A 19,393-nucleotide genomic window follows, 5' to 3' on the forward strand; every position below is an offset into this window, starting at 1 on the left:
AGGCACATATATGGTAAGTGGCTTCCCCAAGGCCACATAGCAAGTCAGTGGCAGCACAAGGGTTAGAACTCAGGAGTTCCCATCTTCTGATACTTGTGCTCAGTACATTAGATAAAATTTGCATAGGTATTGACTTAAACATACAAAATCCAAGAAATTCACCTAGGACATTTCATGCCATCATTAGCCCTATCCATTGTGCAATAGTAATGTAGAAAATATGGTACTGTTTCCAGATAACTAAACCACCTGATGGGAATCAGGCCCCACAGACATGCATGTTGAGGGTACCCTTTGGGCAGATGTCCCCCAACCCACTCAGAAGGGTTTATAAGCCGCCTTCATAGCAACAGTCCCCACAGAGTTCTCTTTGCTGGTCCAGGGATCCACATGGGGAAAGGGCAGGGATTGGAAGAGAAGTTGGCAGGTCAGCAGTAGGAGTGGGGGTACATCCAATTGTCCCCTGCTATGGCTCCTTTAACATAGCCTGTAGATATATTGTCTTTCCCATGACACACATCCTTTCCTCAGCAAAAGTCTTCCTTTAGGAGTCTGTTGGATGTCAGAGCTATTAGAGAGACTATGGCCACACGTAGATGGTCTTCCACTGTTCCCCCAAGGCCCATCCTGGAAGGAGGCAATCCCTCTCTTATTCATCCTAAAGGAATAATATAGCGACGCTCCAGGAGGGTTTCACCATGGTAGGGAGAATCTAGAGTTACAGAGAAGGGCTGGGCGAGTTACAAAGTGGGGCTGGGCACGGGTGCAACATTGGTTGCACCCCCACAACATGCTGACCAGCACAGCTGAGCTGCTGGGCCAGGTGAACTAGTCCATGCCAAGGAAAGGGCTGAGGCAAATGATTCTCCTTACCATAAGACAAAGGGGAACTAAGAACTGTGTTTAATTGTGTCTCAGGCTGTGGCTTTCTGAGACATAATCTTATTCTGGATTGCTTCTGGGGCAGCACATCTGCACACTGACCCTTGTTCAGGACTTAGAGCAAAGCCCCAGTTTAGCCCTTAAAACAATACAATCTAGATCTATAATCAGTGTGGATATGTTATGGCCGGCACGTGTATGTAACATATTAACTGCCTTTGTTAACAACAAGGAAGGATAGGATAGATCAATGATAAAAGATCAGATGAGATACAGTTCACTTTCAGACAATAAAACTGTAACAAAATGGGGCTTTCTACAAACACTGAAGCTATATAAAACCTGTTCCTCTTTACAATAGACGGGGACCTATCTACACAACTCTTATGTCATCATTATGAGATTTGGGATGGGAACAAAGAAAAAAGTATATGAAATGTAATTAATTCTAAACATTCTTGTCATGTGGGTTTAATATTTAATGTAGTCTATGTGCTTGTGTATCTTTTTTAAAAAAGCAACAGAAAAATAAAATAAAGGGAAAATATGTCACAGATATCAAATCAGATATGGTTGCAATGGAATATTTCTTCTTAGAATTGTGGGAAACATTTATTTAGGTGCTTAAAGGTTCATCAAGCCTCGATACTTCCCAAAGCAGCATAGCAGAGATTTATGAGAGGCCATGGAGGTCTCAGAAGCTCTCTGGTCTAATAGCAGTTAGAGAAAAAGCCTGAAAACTAGGAGGTTGATATGTTTTATTCTCAATTAATTCAGTGACTCATTGTGTGACCTTTGGGAAGTCACTTGACCTCCTTCTGCATCCCTCTACCCACATGAAAAATCAGTAAATAGTAGGACTTCACTGAAAAGCAGATACTTAAAACTGAATTGTTCCTGGATAAACAAATGAGAAAAACAAGCAACAAAGAAAGGCACCATTCAAAAGTCATCCAATGACCCCATTATTCATGGATCATTAGTGTAATAGGCCACATGGGATCCATAAAAGGCATTTTTGCCTTTTATGTCATTGAGTATTTAAAGAATGATAATCCATATATTATTGAAACAATATTCACTCTAGCAACTCCTTCAAAGCTACTTTATGTGAGTCTGAGTATTTCAAAAATAATAAGCCATGTATAGTCCATATATCTGCATATGACTTACCATCTTTAGGGAATAGAAACTAGAGTGCAAATGCAAAGATGACACCTTTAAATCTCTGAACTGAAAACATCTAATTCATTTTATGATAAGTAGTTGGTAAATGTTCATTTTATTAAGTTAAATACATTCATTAGTGCTAATTTGAAAAGTTATGAATGCTGCTTCTCCCTGCAAAAATGTGTTAACAAGTTACATGATTGAAAATACTGGAAGTCAACCAAAATACAAACAAAAACTGGAATTCACAACACCTGAGCAAAATATTCACTATGTATTCAAGCTGCATCATTATGTTCCTTACTCTTCATTTGTACCTTATCCATAAGCCTTTGTGGGCAAGTACCTCACATTCGTATCTGTCTGTAAAGTGTACAGAAAACTATTGTCTTGGTATTAGTACCACTAATAATAATGCAACAAAACCAAAGGTCATCTTAATCCTCAAGAACACCACAGGCTGCCTATAAAACTGAGCTGAGAACCTTCCTACACATGGCTGGCATCTTTAAATTATCTCGAGTTGTACAATATGGGTGTGGGCATATTTTAGAGACAACAGGATGGGCATTGTAATACAACATATTTGGTTGACTATAAATTAATACATTATAGCAATTTTATTTTTAAAAAATTAATTTGTAAAATTCAAGTCAGTACAGAGACCAAGACACTGACTGGTGGAGGATGACCTTAGAACTGATGGGGAAATCTTTTTTGTTTGTGTGATGTTTCACTCCATATTCTTTATGAAAATATGCTTATGATATGAATATGACACAACTGAGATATACTTTAGGCAAGATGGCTCATGTGAGATATCATTGGAAAGGTTATGATTTACTGAATGTGATTATCTAATGTGTGTGCCCGTATCATTTCTGTATCTAAAATTAGGAATATTAACTATATATCTGTACTTTGGAGACAGCCTACGAGCAATGGTTGCCACAGCCATGCAGAGACATGGGTCCGAGTCACCTGATATTTTGGATGAAAATGAAAATGCTTTAATTTTTGTTGATTTTTGTTGTTGGGTTTTCATAAAAAAAACTAAATTCCAAAAAACAATCTTTTTTTTTCAGTTTTCGGATGTTGAAAACAAAAGAAAGTTCAGTTTCTGTTTTTTTCAGTGAAAACCTGAAAAAGGCCAGTGAAATCATATGTTTTGTAAACATATATATGTATTTCTGTGCAGCTTTTTCACCATAAAAAATTTGAAATGAAAATTTTAAACTACCTGTAGAGGAGTCCCACACTAAATTTGCTAATGCTAATTTGCTTATCCCTCAGAGAACACTCAACTGCAATCTAAAGGGGCAGGATCTGAGTTTAAATGATTGCTCTCCCATGAATATACACTACATATATCAGAGAAACTAAAATCCAGACTGATTCAAATATGGAACATCTAGTTTATTTCTATGCTTATTAGTAGCTATTTCCCCAGTGAAATTAAGATGTGGCCCTCACTCCCTTTGGTTGCTGAATTTCTCTGTAAAATATAAAATACAAAATCCCATAATATGTTAATATCAACCAAAATGCCCAAAAGATCAACCAGATCAAGACAGACAAAGGCCAACGTTTTCAAGTATGGATGCCTAAAGTTAGGCTCCTAAATCCATGCATAAGCATTTAAAACAAAGGTGGTCTGATATTCAGAGTTGCTGAGCCCATTGAAGCAAACATGAATTGTGGTCAATTAGGGCCGGATTTCCCAAAGAGCACTGCTTCTATTTATGCACCAAAGTAAGTGTTTGGTTATTGGAAAGAGCTCAGATTGTTGAATGCTGAGTTCTCTTGAAAATCTGACCATAGATGCCTCTGTGGCACAATGGGAGGTGCTGGGGGCTGAATGCTTTTGAAACTCTGGGCCTTATTTAGGTGCCTAAAAGAAAGCTGAGCTCTTTGGACAATCTAGCCCCAACGATGAGCACTTGAAAATATGTCCCTGAGTTCTTCTGAAAACTCAGCCCTTAAGGGCTACATATTGAACCAAGGGAAGGGGGCCTATGAAAATGCATCAAGAACTTGAGTTCCGTGGAAATGCAAATGTTTTATCAATAAATAATTTCTTCTGTTTCTTTAGATGTGTTCTGCCCCACACACTGTCCAAGAAATACCAAGTCTGCCTTTTTTCTAGGGAGGAAGGTGTAGATGCAGCTTTTTTGTTGTTGTTGTTTTTGCTACTCTGGCACTAGTTTTAACTTTGTAAGGGAAGAGAACCAGATTTTATTACCCTGTGATTATGCAGCTGTTACTTAAGGGGTGGGGGGTGGGGAAATTATGAATATGAAAAGAGGCTTTGCACCAACTATAATCTTCCTGTTTAATAAACACAGCCACACTCTTGACAAATTTTGAAAAAAACTGTAATATTGTATCAAAACACCCATGAAACTGTTATATACCTTTTCTGTGTCTTTTTCCCTTTCACAGCTGATTACCCAGGGTGCACAGTAGCTATGTGTAAACAGAAGCTTTTTTCTTTTCTAACCAGCCATCTCTCTCTTCTTCTTCTTCCTGTCTGACTCACTCATTGATGCCAGAATCCAGTATTTGTGGTATCACAATTGCTTCCATGGTGATGGTTGCAAAAATAAATAACTAAATAAATAAATCAAGCCATAAATTTCTATAGAAGACTGACAACAGCAGCTTGTCAGAAGGGAGTTGGATTTGTGATTTTTACTTAGCTTTATGTCTCCTTCTGTCAGTATAGAAAGTGCTTGACTAAAATTCCTTTTTTTAATTTAATTTCTAATTTCTATTGTTCTTCTAATGTTTCACATTCATTTTGTTTTGGCCTACTGGATGAGGGAATCTTTGCATAGTATCTTGGGTTTGGAATGGCATAACGAAGTCCTGCAAAGCTAAATGTCAACAGTTTCCAATGCATGCGCCCTTTTGCCCTCTCTATGCATTGCCTTGTCTGGCTTTAACCAAATGAAATTGGAAAGCACTGATTCTGATCTCTGGCTTTACACTGGTAGAACTCTACTCCAATGGCACTGCTCCCATTTTACACCAGTTTAAGTGAGATCTGGAGTGAGCCTCTAGATTTTCCCCATTTCTTTAATTTGGAGCATATTGGACAAAGCTGCCATTCTCTTCAATGGTCCAGGTTCTGCCCCAATCTTTTATCCTTTATATGCCAAGACCCCGTCCATTAGTAGAGATGCTCTCTCATTCTCCTCCTGCTGGGTGAGGAGAGGAATATGGAAAGTTTGCTCAAAGCTTACAACAATTTTGCCCCAGAAAATAACCAACAGGAAACGATCAAAGAACTGGTATCCTTACCCTGCCTCCTAAAACCCATATGTGCCATGGCCTCAATCCACTCCATCAGCGAGGAGCGCAGATCTACAAACTGCTCCTGAACCTCAGTGTCCCATGACATGGGCCAGCTCCCCATCTTGTCACACATTTGCAGATTTTTATGGAGGAACGAAAGAACAGGCGGAGGCAGGAAACTGGTACTGCAATCTTGTCCCTGTCACCGAATGTGTGATTATTGGGGGGTCAGAAAAGAGCTGGTGCTCTCAGTTCAACACCTAGTAAAGAACACACAACTTACTGAGCACCCTGCCTAACTATACTGCCCAAAGATGAAGAATCAAATTGGCCCTAGATACTCAACCCTCTTCTCACTGCCAAGGTGGTCTGCCCTGATCAGGGAGGAGATCCATTAATAGGACAGGTTTCAGAGTAGCAGCTGTGTTAGTCTGTATTCGCAAAAAGAAAAGGAGGACTTGTGGTACCTTAGAGACTAACCAATTTATTTGAGCATAAGCTTTTGTGAGCTACAGCTCACTTCATCGGATGCATTAATAGGACAGTGTCAGGAAGCTTGTATTGATGCTGCCCCTTCTTTAACTTTTCTACAGTTAAACAGAGGTCTGCAGACTGCTTTCATAAGTCCTAACTTTGCTTCCAGGGCCAGATCCTCAGCTGATGTAAAGTGGCATACTTCTGTTGAAGTCAATGGAGCTCCTTTGATTTATACCAGCTGAGGATCTGACCCTTTATATTTTTAACCTAAATGAAATATTATTATGATGCTCACTATATGTATATTTTTATTTTTCCTAATTTGGTATGTAACCACCACAAATACCACCCAAGTTCTCCTCAGGGCACTGATAGCCATGGTAATACTATAGACATTCTTTCCACTTTATCAGGAGAATTTACTCACAGCTGCAGTCATACTGAGACATCAGCTAGGATATTCAGCCAGGCAGGTTAAATGCTAATTTCCTTTTACTGTACCATTTTCTAACCTCCTTCCATGAATCAAAGTGAGTAAAAGGTTCTTCACTTACAGACATAATACAAATTGAACAAATTACATTACTTAACTGAGGAAGAACCAGCCAGTCTATTGATTTCTTGTTTGGCTTCAAATTTTCCTTTTTTAATTAATATGAATTTGTAAAGGGGATTTTGGATTTTAAAATGTTTTGCTCCATATATTTCATTAGTAGATTTCAAAATAACCTACTTGGATAGTGTGGGTTTTTTGCTCTTTATTTTTTAAAGTAAATGGGCTGATTCTGCTCTCACTGACATCAGTGTAACTAGGGAAGTCAATCCAGTTACACCATTTTAAAACTGGTGTGGATGCACAATCAGTCCTCATGGTGCTAGAGTCATAGAATCATAGAATAACAGAGTTGGGAGGGACCTCTGGAGGCCATCTAGTCCAACCCCCTGCCCAGAACAGGACCAATCCCAACTAAGTCATCACAGCCAGGGCTTTGTCAAGCCTGACCTTAAAAACTTCTAAGGAAGGAGATTCCACCACCTCCCTAGGTATCGCATTCCAGTGTTTCACCATCCTCCTAGTGAAAAAGCTTTTCCTAATATCCAACCTAAACCTCCCCCACTGCAACTTGAGACCATTACTCCTTGTCCTGTCATCTGCTATCACTGAGAATAGTCTAGATGCATCCTCTTTGGATCCACCTTTCAGGTAGTTAAAAGCTGCTATCGAATCCCCCCTCATTCTTCTCTTCCATAGACTAAACAATCTCAATTCCCTCAGCCTCTCCTCATAAGTCATGTGTTCCAGATCCCTAATAATTTTTGTTGCCCTTCGCTGGACTCTCTCCAATTTCGCCACAACCTTCTTGTAGTGTGGGGCCCAAAACTGGACACAGTACTCCAGATGAGGCCTCACCAGTGTCGAATAGAGGGGAACGATCACGTTCCTTGATCTGCTGGCAATGCTCCTACTTATACATCCCAAAATGCCATTGGCCTTCTTGGCAACAAGGGCACACTGTTGACTCATATCCAGCTTCTCATCCACTGTCACCCTTAGGTCCTTCTCTGCAGAACTGCTGCCTAGCCATTCACTCCCTAGTCTGTAGTGGTGCATTGGATTCTTCCGTCCTAAGTGCAGGATCCTGCACTTATCCTTATTGAACCTCATCAGATTTCTTTTGGCCCAATCCTCCAATTTGTCTAGGTCCCTCTGTATCCTATCCCTACCCTCCAGCATATCTACCACTCCTCCCAGTTTAGTGTCATCCGCAAACTTGCTGAGGGTGCAATCCACACCATCGTCCAGATCATTAATGAAGATATTGAACAAAACTGTCCCCAGGACCGACCCTTGGGGCACTCCGCTAGATACCGGCTGCCAACTAGACATGGAGCCATTGATCACTACCCGTTGAGCCCGACAATCTAGCCAACTTTCTACCCACCTTGTAGTGCATCCATCCAGCCCATACTTCTTTAACTTGCTGACAAGTTAAAGTGTTGGAAAGATAAAACAGGTGGTAGAACACACCCAAAAGAGTTTAAGCCCTGGTCTACACTAGGAGTTTAGGTCGATTTAGCAGCGTTAAATCGATGTAAACCTGCACCCGTCCACACGATGAAGCCCTTTTTTTTTACTTAAAGGGCTCTTAAAATCTATTTCCTTAATCCGCCTCTGACAAGTGGATTAGCGCTTAAATCGAGGAACAGAGTATGAAGTGGTTCTCTGGATATGAAAAGCAGCCATTAAATTCCCAGTTCTTTTAGATGGCTCATGAATCATGATCATCAGCAACACATTTTATAAGATGACAATTTGCTATTTAAGGAGTACAAGATGAGAGGGAATTCAAGAATGAAAAAAGCTGTGGCACATTTCTCTTTCAATGGCAGCACTGACAGCATGAAGAGGAAATGTTTAATACTAATGGAGACTTTAAAATTTTTTACATAGGGGATATTTTGGGAAGTATCAAAAAATTGTCGAAGATTGGTTTTAAAATGTAGGAACAAATTTTCAGCTGCAGTCTCTAAAAATATATGCGCAGCTGTTTGTAGAGATGAAACATGCACAAATGCAGGCTTTGGAAACACAAATACTTAGATGCGAGTGCTTGTGAGTGAAGACTTTGAGTCTGCAGCTGAAAATTTCATTCTAAAGATTTAACTCTCCAGGCAAACCAAAATTGCTTATTCTTAGCTGAGGTCTGCACAGTGATTAAACAGCAATTTTAGCAACAGGAAAAGGCCAGACAGCCCAACTTGTATGGAATTGTTTGGCTGACCCTGATCTCATTTCCACCATACCAGTTTTCTCCAGAAACCTAGCCTTATCTTGAACTACTCACAGTCTTTGCCTCAGTTGCCCTACCTATAACTTATTACATAATTTCATTACATATTTTGCATGAAATGTATGAAATTGCTTTTAGTTTTCTGATGTCTAGATTGTTATTATTCTAAATTATTTCAGGGTGCCCACAAGTATGCTAAGTACTTCTCAGAAAATGCATACAGGACAGGATCCTGCCCTGAAGAACCATATTCTGCAAGACTGTGTTCCCTGTTAGAGATGAGCGAATACTAGTATTCATTTTGATGGTATTCACAACCCCTTTTTCTTGCCATGCATGTAAGTGAACTATTGTTCCCAAGATCATAAGAACATAAGAACGGCCATAGTGGGTCAGACCAAAGTTCCATCTAGCCTACTATCCTGTCTTCCAACAGTGGCCAATTGCCAGATGCCCCAGAGGGAATGAACAGAACAGGTAATCATCAAGCGATCCATCCCCTGTCACTCATTCCCAGCTTCTGGCAAACAGAGGCTAGGGACACCATTCCTGCCCATCCTGGCTAATTGCCATTGATGGACCTATGCTCCATGAATTTATCTAGTTCTTTTTTGAACCCTGTTATAGTCTTGGCCTTCACAACATCCTCTGGCAAAGAATTCAACAGGTTGACTGTGGGCTGTGTGAAAAAAATACTTCCTTTTGTTTGTTTTAAACCTGCTGCCTATTAATTTCATTTGGTGACTCCTAGTTCTTGCGTTATGAGAAGGAGTAAATAGCACTTCCTTATTTACTTTCTCCACACCAGTCATGATGTTATGAACCTCAATCATATCCCCCCTTAGTCATCTCTTTTCCAAGCTGAAAAGTCTCTGTCTTATTAATCTCTCCTCATATGGAAGCCATTCCATACCTCTAATCATTTTTGTTGCCCTTTTCTGAACCTTTTCCAATTCCAATTCCAATATATCTTATCTCTATAAGTTTGGGGAAATGATTTTTCTCATCAAAACAAAAGGGAAATTTTCATTTTAAAATTATTTTTAATGGAAAATGCTTTCTCAGCCAAAACAAAACTTTTACCAAAAATGTCATTTTGAGACAAAAATTCAAGTTTTGGCAGAAATGTTTTAACAAGATGTAGCATTGTTTTCCCTGTTTCTCTTACAGATACACCTTTGAAATCTTGCACTTTGCATTGGTATCCTGCACCATGTACATGAGAAGTTGGACAGTGGAGGACATTACCCATGGTTTAAACAGTGTGGATTTCCCATATTGCACAAGAACACATTGTGCAAATTTCTTTGTGGAAGTATATGTCCCCATTCTTTATGTGGTTTGAAAATGGGATGTGATCATAAGACAGGAGATGACTATAGAATAGATGGCCATTGCCCTACCTTCTAAAACCCAAATGTCTCTGTTTTAAAGTACATTCTAAAGTTTGTGTGTAGCTAAATCTTGGTAGCAATATCATCTTGTACCTTTCTTCTGCTTATGGTATTAAATGATAACCTGAGGCAGAAATGTAGGATATGGGATAACTTAGTTAAAAAACTTCAATATCATATTCCCCAGTAATGGCCCCAAACACTAATAGTGTTACTGTAGTACAGTATTTTTGGCCATTGCTTTAAAATACTATACGATTTATTTACCTGGTCATGAATAATGTTTTGAGCTTTGAACATTTTGGCAAGAATGACACAAGTATTTCTTTCTGTTTTAGGTACTGATCCTTCAAAGGTCCATAAACGGACTCCCGCTGAGGTCAGGTCCCACTGCACATATCTGATTGCAGGGTCAGGTCCTAACTTTTTATTCAGCTATCTTCAGCTACAAGTCTAGCAGCACTGAAGTCCTACAGTTATTTGTTGCATAGCCTTCAGAGTACTAGATGTCAAACATTTTGCTTCTGATTTTTTTTTTTCATCCATTCCTTTCCTCTGCTTCCGACCTCATTAGCTGCTAGGTTATCCAGCCTATATGATATAAAAAATAAAAATGAATGTTACAAAGGCATTGCATGTACATGATTTGAACTGGGAAGAATGCATGCAATGAAATGATGCTATTTTATATATCTTATTAAAATGAATATCAAACTTTGTTTTGACTCATTCAATTTTTGATGCTAATTAAGTAAGCATAAGCATAAGAAAGGAAATTGGATTTTCTACTTAAGGAACTTCCAATAAAGCCATGGCCGTTAGTGAGATGAGGTTCTAATAAACCTTAATAAGTGTCTATATAACAAGCAATGTTTGTCTCTTAGGAACATTGGATTTTTCTCAAAGGATATGGATGGCCAATAAACTATATTTGTGAATATGAAGATATATTGTTACAGGAGCAGTTTTCTACCATTAGCCTTACAAACCCTCGCACTCCAGTTTTCAGTAATTCTGTGACCTTGGGAACAATCGTGGACCAAGAAATTTAAAAACCATTTTAAATTTCATAAAAATACAATTTAGGAATGCCACTGGCTAGATGGCGGACTTTAGACAAGATTTCATTGTGAATAATGCTCTTCTATGTCCATTTCAGACCACCTCTAATGTTGCTACAATATTTGTCATTGATCACCCAGCTTTGTGCTGCCACATCCCTGTTAAGCCTGGTGACAAGGGGGAAAGAAGGCATATGTATAGCCAGTACCATTGTGCATAGCAAAACAAAGCATGAACAGAGACTGCCTTTGTCTTCAATTCTTCCTCCTTGCTGCATCAGGCAAAACAAACCATGGTGTAAAACGAGGAATTTGTGTAAGTACAACTTTTTGGACCAAAAAAATAAAAGTTTTCTGTAGAAAGCAGACACTTTGATCAAAAACTCAATTTCCACTGAAAAGCAGCTTAAACAGAAAAAAATTGACCTGCCCTACAAAACAGCATCACATCTACCAATGTGGCATTTGGAAACATGCATGAATGTAATTTACCCAGCCAAATTCAGCCTCTCTTGTAAAGGGAAAGGAACTCATCCCATTAAAGTCAATGAGAATCAAGTCTCCTTACTAAGGAGGGTAAAATCCTCCATAGTAGTGCTGCGTTGACTTTGAGTTGGGCAAATTTGTGTGTGGTAAGAGTGGGGGCAGCAAAGAGGAGTGGCTGCTTTATTGTACACTCTATATACTTAAACCTGGATGCTTAAATTAGATGCCTAAACCTACACTCCATCTAGCAAATTAAAAAGAAAGTAACCTTCCCATCAGAGATTCTCAGCCCCTAAAACTCCGACTGGACTCAGTGGTGGGTATGATGGTTCAGCACCTCTGAAAATCAAGCTATTTTTATTTAGGAGCCTCAATATGGAATTAGCTACCTAACATTTGGTGCCCAAGACTGAAAATGTTGATCTTCTGTTAGTTGTTTGTTCCTGCTGCACGTTCCAGGCCAGTTCCCCAACTGCTATAAATCTGCATAACACCATTGATTTCAATGGAGCTGCATCTTTTTATGCTAGCTGAGGATGGGGCCCTCCTTATGCACCTTCAGCATGGAAATGACTCTCCTTTTGCACAGTCACTGAATACCACATCAGAGTGAGCTATGTACTTTCACACTTAAAATCACTTTCACTGTTTGCTGACCAATTTATATTCAACTTGTAGCTAACACATTAACGTCAGCTCACCACTGATGTTAATTTTGCTCAGACAATTCCAGGCATACATTTATTTCAGGTCATATCACAGATTATTCAGTCCGTTCAATTTTGGGTTGTTTCAGGGTAAATACATATTTGAAATTGTTTCAGACAAATAGAAGATGGCTCGCTGGAATTACTAACAGAATTTAACGATAATGTGATTAAAGCCCTTAGCAAAGGAACTTTTGCCCTTACAATCTCTTGTCAAACAAATATATACTGATTTCCATAGTTCAAATATAAACTAATCTTATGTCAGCAGCCTGTGTGCTGCTGGTGCAGATTGCCTATTGGCCTAAAAGCGACTAACTTCAAATATGTGAATTTGTTTGCCCATAATTAGCATGATGTATCTTAGCCCATTCAAAATAATAACTGCATCCCTTCCTGGTAATGAAGAATGATTAATTCTCAATTATAGTAAGTATCCAATTTTATACAGTGCAGCACTGGTCTAAACCACCCTATCTCTAACATTCTAATTACAGACATTAAAAGTTCCCTATAATTATTGCAGAAGGATCAGTAAAATTAAAAATATTGGTTACTTAAAGCTATTATTACATTTGCTCTAATGCAGCCAAGGCTTAAATTTATGTCTGAGCTGCCAGCCATTTCATCAATCTATTTCTGTGACTTGTTTAGAACCACTGGTTTTATTTCACAGTCTCAGTAACTGTTCCAACAGGTCTATTAACGGTTTGGCACTCTACATTTTGTAAAGCTTTAATTAAGTGAAACAAGCTAAAAATCACTAATATGTGCCTTTAGCAAACTAGCGATGTAATTATCTCATTTAACAGATAACTACTTGTATTTCATTTTTCAAAGCACAAAGAGAAAACTAGCTCTAAATGACACTTTTCAGGCTCATTAAACTCACTAGAGAAATATCAGATTAGGGATTTCTACTACAAATACCATAATAAACTCTAAGAGCTGACATAAACAACATGAGAATTTTGGGGAGGTGGTGGAGGGCAGGGGAAAACACACAATACTGCTTGCAGCAGAAAAAATATATATTGGTTATATATGTTAAAAAGTCTCTCATTTCAACTCTATCTAAACTACTGCTTCAGTTTAAACAAAATCTGTCTAAAAGTATCAAAATCTCTTTTTATTTTTAAATATATATTATTTAAAATAAGTATTTTTGTATTTGAGAGACAAATCCTGTGTTCCTGACTTATCTAGGGGCTGACCTATACTAGAAAGTTATACTGGTATAAATATTTCAGTTGAAGGTATGATTTTTTTAATCAATATGTTTTTAATCAATAGTTATATTATAGTATAGTATAAGCCCTAGTGTGGATGCACTTATGCTAATGTAAACATGCCTTCCCAGACCAAAATAAGCCATACCACTTTTATACCAGTATAACTGCATCCACACCAGGGGAAAGGGAGAGATTGCTACTTTAACTAACTAGTACAGTTCAAGTGGCAAAACTTTCTAATGTAGGCAAGGCCAAAGACTCATTTCTGCAATGCACTTTAGGTGGTCAGGTTCTTTTGTATGGAGCCTCATTGACTTCTGTAGGACTCCATCTGGGACCAGGAGTCTGCCTACAATGAGATCACTGCAGGATCGGGGCCTAAATTAATAAATAAATAAGAATTCAAGATTTGCCCTGAAGAGAATAATGTATAAATCATTAAACACAAAACATAAAATAGCAGAAGTGAACACTTCTTTTATAAGGCCAAAGACGTGGCTATATATCTATCAGGAAGTAAAATTAGAACAATAAAACCAGGCTTAAGTCATCAAATAGGGTGCTAGCAAACCCAACTTGCTCAGCAAAGTTGGCCTTTAACTAAGACTTGGACTAAATTGTAAGAGGTGATTAAATATTGAAACAAATAATTTGGGAATATGCTGATGAAAAAACAGATTGCAATCATTGCTCTGCTCTTCAAGAGGTCATGCTATTTGTTATTTGTATGACTGATGGCTATCCGTGAAATGGTCACAAATCCTGACTGTCTCAGTATTCACTGTTCATTATTCTCCTTTTTAAATGGTTTAGCCACCCAATCAGGGACCAGAAACAAAAGTAAGTTCCAGCAGTGACAGCTTTCTCCTGTAGCCCAGTGGGCCAGCTTACCTCTATTATATTCACTGCTTTGCATTATATTCTGCTTTATTATATTCAGCAGTAATGCAAGGAACCTACAGACTTGTATCCTGTAAGACATTGGCTTCAGCAGTTAGAATGAGACTTGAGGCCTATGAACTTTGGCATAAATAAACTTAGGTAATTCATAAGTTTTGGGGAATAGGAAGTAGAGGTGTAGGAGAATTTTGTCCATAATGACATCAGCCAACCACAGATCATGAACTGACACCAGCTTCTGGAAGGCTTTGGATGGAACATCTGACCACAAGAGTGCTATGGCAATGAATTGATGTATGTGATAATGGGGTGAAATCATAAATACACTAACCTATAGAAGGACACGTTAACATTGGTAAGGAGAGGAAATACATATAAGGAAGAGGGGAGAAACCCCTATTAAATATGCATTAGACATGGTAATGTCAGTGTAACATATTATTAAAAGTGTCATCCCAGGGCAGTAGGGGAGAGAGATGTAGCCCTTGGGAGGGGCCAGAATGATGGCCACTGGTGAAGATGAGGCAGGTGATCGTGATGAGGAAGATAATGGCTAACATTTCAGGTTGTTCTGCAAGGGATGGTGTGAATATGGATGTTCAGATGTACTTTCTGTATTATCTCTAAGGACCTTACTGAGTTAGAGTGTGTGTGACTTTGCAAAATGTATTAATAAATTACTTATTTGTAAATTTAAAAGAGTTCCTGAGTGTTGCACCTGTGCACATTGGAGTTCCCAACTATATAATAATTTTAATAACACTGGGCCTGATCTTGGGACGAGAACCTGTCAACCCTCAAAGAGAAAACTGGGAATTTTTATTCATAATCTATAGATCAGGCTACACTACACTTGAATACCAAATATCAACACTGGTACTTTGTGAATAATCCATAAACACCACAAGTGGACAATTGGCTATCTGTTTAATCTTTCTGAATACTGAATATATTTACAAAAACTAGGATTCATGCATTTATTTCCATTTCAATATATAAACATTAACAGAACACTTCTCCCAGGTGGCTGGATGTCTTTGAAAGCTAATCAAAACTGTAGCCCAACTAAGACAAAAACAGCCGCAGCAAACCAGCAACATTTCTCCACACAAAAGAAGCCAATCAACAAAACAAAAATATCTTCACCTCATTCCCCCATAAAAAAAAGCCAGGACCCCCTTTTAAGACCCTAAATCTCAAACTTCTACATACACACGCGTTCCCAAATAGGTGGGTTTGCAGCGTGTCCCATATCTGGGCTATTTCAGAATAGTGAATTCCAGAGTCCATAGACTCTAAATCCCAAGAACAGCCTGCCAGGGGCTCCACCTTTACACTGAGTTAGATAGAAGTGGAGCACTGATCTCACATGCTATGGCATTGCCACCTAGGGAGAGAGGTGCTCTTTCAGATAGGCAGCTCCAAAGCCATTTAGGGCTTTATAGGTCAGAGACGACCTCTTTACCTCCATTCAGAAACAGAAAAGCAGCTAACTGCATATTCTGGAGCACTGATGTCACATGCTTTTGGTGGAATAGCTCACTTAATGATGGGCCACAGCTGCCTTCTGTAGCAACTTCCATTTCAAAGCTGATTTACAGTGTAACCCTATACCAGTGGTTCTCAAACTTTTCTACTGGTGACCCACACAGCAAGCCTCTGAGTGCGACCCCCCACCCAATAAATTAAAAATACTTTTTTATATATTTAACACCATGATAAATGCTGGAGGTAAAGCAGGGTTTGGGGTGGAGGCTGACAGCTCACGACCCCCAAGGGGTCCTGACCCCAGTTTGAGAACTCCTGCCCTATACAGACCTTTGAAATGACAAAGTCACAGGTGATGGTAGCAAGGCCTGTATTCATGAGAAAGGGCCACAACCTCCTGACCAGATCAAATGGAAACAAGTCAACTTGGGTCACTGCAAGTACAAGAACCTTGTGGAACCCCACATGAGAAAGCTCTCAGTACCTTCTGGGACCTCTCAGCCAGAGAAGAATGAAGTTACCACAAGACAGGATCATCTATTTATTCCCTGTTAGATCAGTAAGCTCCCAAGCCTAGCTGGGGTTGGTCCTGCTTTGAGCGGGGGGTTGGACTAGATGACCTCCTGAGGTCTCTTCCAAACCTAATAGTCTATGATCTTATGATTTCCAATGGCATGACACTCCTAGGATGGATCCCCAGGTGTTTTAGAGCTCCACTTCTCAAATTACATGAGAGGTACCTTTCTGTTTTACCCTCCCACATCAGTGCAATCAGGGGTTGGCTCATCCCCCTGCAGCCAACTAGAGCAGCCAAAGGTCTTACATTAATTGAATCAATCCCCTAGGGGCCAGTTTGTCAGCCCAACATCAATGGGGTTACACAAGGGATGAGTTTGGCTCAATGTGTCTGAATGCTGGAATGTTCTCAAGAGTGAAGCTACATGCATAATAAGTAGATGCTCAATACTGATGGCGTGTGATAATGCATTTTGTTTCTATTGTGTATTTTAATATGGTTTATAAGTCTGCTGTGAAGAAAGTTGAAGCAATAAGCTTGACTGATTGATTGATTGATGCATCATTATTTTTAGGGTCCATTGCACAAACTATTTTGATAGTTGAAGCCCATAAAGTATAATGTCTGTGCTAAAAGTGACACAATGAAGAAGATGCTGCACCTGATTCAATTTGAGCTTTGAGTCATTATTTAGAGCTAGGGGGTTCAGGAGTTGCAAAATACTGCCTCTCTGATTCCCTACTGGTAAGCCAGAAGATAAATGTCTGAAACTAAGGACCCCAGGCACACAATAATAAAAACCTTTTAGAGACTAGACCTGTCCAGTAGTTAAAGGAAACCTATTCCCATTTTCCTGTTGGAAACAAATGGAATGCAGTTTCTCAGTGGCAGATATCAAGCTCTTTATATTTAAACTGCAGCATTTAAAAAAAAATAAAAAAGATACTGCTCAGACAGGACAGGTGAGATGCAGCAAATTCTCTACCCCACCAGTAAAGGGAATGATGGCAACCCCCTAGCTGGGGATTCCTCTGACATGTAGAAGTCCCACACAAGTGTAGAGCCAAATTCCTAATCCACCCACCACACAGCCCAGACCAGAGCAGCCGGAAGGGTCAAAAAGTTGCAGGGGGGGCACCGTGTTCCAGTTATTCTCACCTGGCAGAAGGCATTTGATTCCAGTTGGCACAGATTAAAGCAGTTCCTAGCTTGCTCTGACTTGCATTGCGGCAAGAGCTGGGCTGAGTATCAGGGAGCTGTAAACAAACTTGATGAAGCAAAGAATATGAGGCTGTATTTTGTTAATGAAAAATTTGGGGGGAAGTTTTATGTGTATTTTGTTATTTTGCTTTCTGCAATGTGGTAATTTTGACATTTTAAATTAATAGGGCATATTAAAGTTTCCCATCTTCTTCTGTGTGAATCTTTTACACCATCCCCTTTAGGGATTATTTTTCCCCCCAGTAAATTGTTTTAATCTTTCAGGAACATATTTGAATGGAAGCTCTAGATCTAGATCATTTTTGATACACATCTCAAAAATATGTCATTTGAAAAATACACTTCTCGCTCACATTCCAATGCAATTGCCACCTAAGAACAAAATAATGTTTAACAAATACATCTTCCCAGAAGTACAATGACAGATTATACTGTTAGGAAAAGAGCAACAAGTTAGCTCTGAACACCATTTCATTGGTGGGTAAAATGTTCTCTCTTTCCTCCCCTTTCTAGTGATGGATTGGGCTGCAAAATTTGGAAATTTTTCGAAATTTCAAATCTCCAAAATTCAGTGGTATTTGGCTCCAGATCCAGTTTTGGTTCCAAGCTTCCACATAGCTATGGGTGGGGTGGGGCATATGTACCAAGGTTTTGAGTTCCACTCTATCTCTACTTTTTAAGGGACAGATCTTGCAAAGTGGCTCAGTGCTCTCAGTTCCTGCTGACTGTAACAGGGATTGGGTTCTAAATCTTCCCAAACAACTTCTAAATTACCTGGTAAATTTCTGGATTGGTTTTAGTTTGGCAGCTGAAGTTCCAATCTGAACGATCTTGTTTATGCAGCTAACCCAAAAGCTGCACTAGAAATTAAAAAGCCTCCAGGAAATTCCCCCTTGGAGTCTAATTATATTTCAGCAGTTTCCAGCCTGAGTTCTGGAAATTATGGGACTGGGAGAACAGGGAGCTTATTTAATATTCACCTGGGGACACCCTTTTGGTGCTGGCATAGACCTCACAGGTGAAATGTGGCTGTGGATCAGAGAATCTTCTCCTCTAGAACCAATGTGGTTAAGTAACCTACACAGAGCATTTACACAGGGTGTGGTCAGCGCAGGAGCAGATCGTCAGTTCCCACATCCCATAGCTTGTCCATGCTGACCCATATACTGCTGTGTAGAGGTTTCATGCAGAGTGGAGCTCTGCACCATGCAGGAGAGTGCATGCCTCCTAGATGGTCCAATCCCTTCTGCAGTGTAACTACTGCCCTGGGGCCACACATAGCCTGTCGAGGAATGGTTGCATTTTCCATTGCAAAATAATATAATTGCACCAGCACACTCTGTAGATCTGCAATTCTAACGAAGAATAACAAAATAATTGTACACTGAAATCGACTATTGCTATAAGGGGGCATATTCTAAGCTTGTTCCTTGCTCTGTACTCCCATTAAGACTCACTTTTGCAGAATCAAGGTAAGAGAGGAGCATAAAAAATGCATTTTGATCCAAATTCATTCCTGAAGTAACACCACTGGGTTCAGTAGAGAAACTCGAGGGATGAAAGTGTCTCTTCTGTCCGAAATAGGACACATATTGATATATATGATACATGAAAATACAAATATTTTGCAGGGGTACATTTTTCTAAGAGAAAAAATATCTGGAAAAAATCTGTGATAAGACAAAATGCAATACAATGCAATACAAACAAAGAAAGCTGTTACCCTACTGGAAATAAGAGACAAAGCTGTTTTGCTACCTATAAATTAC

This window comes from Lepidochelys olivacea (genome assembly GCF_965140295.1).
Source record: "Lepidochelys olivacea isolate rLepOli2 genome assembly, chromosome: 7".
NCBI classification, from domain to species: Eukaryota; Metazoa; Chordata; order Testudines; family Cheloniidae; genus Lepidochelys; species Lepidochelys olivacea.